At 42.9% G+C, this 3011-nt stretch overlaps 1 pseudogene; it reads left to right on the top strand.

Moving 5' to 3' along the window:
- Positions 1-859, top strand: LOC146446647 (large subunit ribosomal RNA; annotated as a pseudogene; the record flags this gene model as incomplete).
- Between the last annotated feature and the right edge of the window lie 2152 nt (positions 860-3011).

Here is a 3011-nt window from a genome sequence, read left to right as displayed (position 1 = left end):
CGGAGGCGGACCGCAAGGTCCACGTTCTGGACTTAACGCCCGTCTTCGGACGGGCGGATCCTCGTCCAAGACACCGTCAGGTTGGGAGTTTGGCTGGGGCGGCACATCTGTCAAATGATAACGCAGGTGTCCTAAGGTGAGCTCAATGAGAACAGAAATCTCATGTAGAACAAAAGGGTAAAAGCTCACTTGATTTTGATTTTCAGTACGAATACAAACTGTGAAAGCATGGCCTATCGATCCTTTAGTCTTTAGGAGTTTTAAGCTAGAGGTGTCAGAAAAGTTACCACAGGGATAACTGGCTTGTGGCAGCCAAGCGTTCATAGCGACGTTGCTTTTTGATCCTTCGATGTCGGCTCTTCCTATCATTGCGAAGCAGAATTCGCCAAGTGATGGATTGTTCACCCACCAATAGGGAACGTGAGCTGGGTTTAGACCGTCGTGAGACAGGTTAGTTTTACCCTACTGATGAAGTGTTGTTGCAATAGTAATTCTGCTCAGTACGAGAGGAACCGCAGATTCAGACAATTGGCATTTGCACTTGCCTGAAAAGACAATGGTGCGAAGCTACCATCTGTTGGATTATGACTGAACGCCTCTAAGTCAGAATCCGTGCTAGAAAGCAACGATGATTACCTCCAGAGAACTTTAGGCGAACCAGAATAGAGGGTTTCGGCCCTCATGCGTCCCAAAGTGCCAAGGGGGACAAAAGCTCCCAAGGCACTGCCGCTAGCAAATTCTAACGTTTCTGGAGATAAATCCTTTGCAGACGACTTAAATAAAGAACGGGGTATTGTAAGTTGTAGAGTAGCCTTGTTGCTACGATCTTCTGAGATTAAGCCTTTGTTCTAAGATTTGTATCACATCTTTTTTTTGACAAGGTCAAAAGTCCTCCTCACACCATGAAATATTTTTTAAGTCAAAGGTCCTCCTCACACCACAAAATATTTTCAAAGTCAAAAGTCCTCCTCACACAATTTAATATTTTGTAACTGAAAGGTCCACCACAAAACCCAATTCTTTTCTAAGTGAAAAGTCCTCAAAATTTTTAGAAAAACTCTTAGAAAAATTGTTTGGTATGAGAAGGACCTCGACTTCGAAAATTCTGTGGTGTGGGGAGGTCTTTTGACCTACCAAAAAAATTGGTGGTGTGAGGAGGACCTCTGACTTAGAATTAGGGTTTGAAATGGGGTTAGGGTTAGGGTTAGGGTAAGTGTTAGGGTTAGGAAAAAGGTTTAAATGATATTTGGAGAGGTTTTTCGGGTGTTTAGAGGCTATTTATGCTATGTAACGAGTATTTGCTTATATACTTGCTTATATACTTAGGTCAACAATTTATAGCAAAAATGTGTTCCAGCCAAGTTCTTTTAGACGCTCTTTCGAATGGCAACATTCCCGATTGAAAATGGCGACCTACCAAAATCCGCACTTTGCTTCCCCGTCCATATAGAGGTGAGTATTTGACTTTGCTTCCGTCAGAGTCAAGGAAAACACATTGAAAATGGAATCAGCATACAAGAAAACCTAGTTTGGGATAGGTTTTGTGCCTTCCGTGGTATTATAACCATAGAACTGCTCCTGAGGGGGGTAGGGTAGGCCCACCAAAAAGTGCACTTCTGGTTAGGTCGCTAATTTCTAAAATAAATGTGTCCCAACCAAGTTTTTTTGGACGCTCTTTCGAATGGCAACATTCCTGATTGAAAATGCCGACCTACCAAAATCCGCACTTTGCTTCCCCGTCCATATAGGGGTGAGTATTTGGCTTTGCTTTCGTCAGAGTCAAGGAAACACATTGAAAATGGAATCAGCATACAAGAAAACCTAGTTTGGGATAGGTTTTGTGCCTTCCGTGGTATTATAACCATAGAACTGCTCCTGAGGGGGGTAGGGTAGGCCCACCAAAAAGTGCACTTCTGGTTAGGTCGCTAATTTCTAAAATAAATGTGTCCCAACCAAGTTTTTTTGGACGCTCTTTCGAATGGCAACATTCCTGATTGAAAATGCCGACCTACCAAAATCCGCACTTTGCTTCCCCGTCCATATAGGGGTGAGTATTTGGCTTTGCCTTTGTCAGACTCAAGTAAAAGCATTTAAAATGGAGTCAGCATACAAGAAAACCTAGATTGGGATAGTTTTTCTGCCTACCGTGGGATCATAACCATAGAACTGCCCCTGAGGGAGGTAGGGTTAGGGTTAGCGTTAGGGTTAACGTTGGGGTTAGGATTGAAGACAGAAGATTGGTGATGTCAGGAGGACCTTCTTAAAACAAACAGAAATACACTTATTAGGGGACTAGGGCCAGTGGACTCAGAAATGTCTTTCGTAGCAGTCTCCTATAAGAGTATTTTTCTCTGATTTAGGTGACTCCTCCTCACACCACCATTTTTCTTAGTCGAAAGACCTCTTCACAGCACGACTTTCCTGATGGATTTCTATGTAACTGCTCGTGCTGAGAGGTGTGTCGAAAGTTGATCATGTTCCCGTAAAATCTGAGGTCTCCACTGTCTAGCGAGGTACTTACAGTGAATATAGTGAATTTTTCAAAAATTGGAGAATTCTGACTTTTGCGATGAATTTTAATGTAATTGGTCGTGCTGAGAGGCGTGTTAAAATTTGAACATGTTCCCGTAAAATCTGAGGTGAGAATTAGTGAGGTACTTACAGTGCGTATAGTGACAAATCTTTAAAAGCGTGAAATTATGGGATGTTGTGGCTTCAATGGGTTTTTAAGATGTCACCAGTCATTTGGCATGACTTACAAACGATTTGGCTGGTTGTGGGTTCGATTTTCAAAATTTCATTTTTTTCGCGTTTTTATTTTCTGTCTACCATATCATGCAGTCTCCTTATTAGCGTTTGGGGGTTATAGTGTGGGCAGGTTGGTCGCAAAGGTTCCGAGAGGAGCTGGCTAGTAAACCCTGTCCCTTATGTTCCACGGCGGCAAGGCGGAGAAATAGAGGGCAGAATTGACTAACGGGCAAGGAAAGTTGGGCTTGTAGCTTTCCTTTCGA

The sequence above is a fragment of the Pavona decussata genome, unplaced genomic scaffold (genome assembly GCF_977016875.1).
Source record: "Pavona decussata unplaced genomic scaffold, jaPavDecu1.1 SCAFFOLD_3349, whole genome shotgun sequence".
Taxonomy (NCBI): Eukaryota; Metazoa; Cnidaria; class Anthozoa; order Scleractinia; family Agariciidae; genus Pavona; species Pavona decussata.
This window is presented reverse-complemented; position numbering and strand designations above follow the sequence as displayed.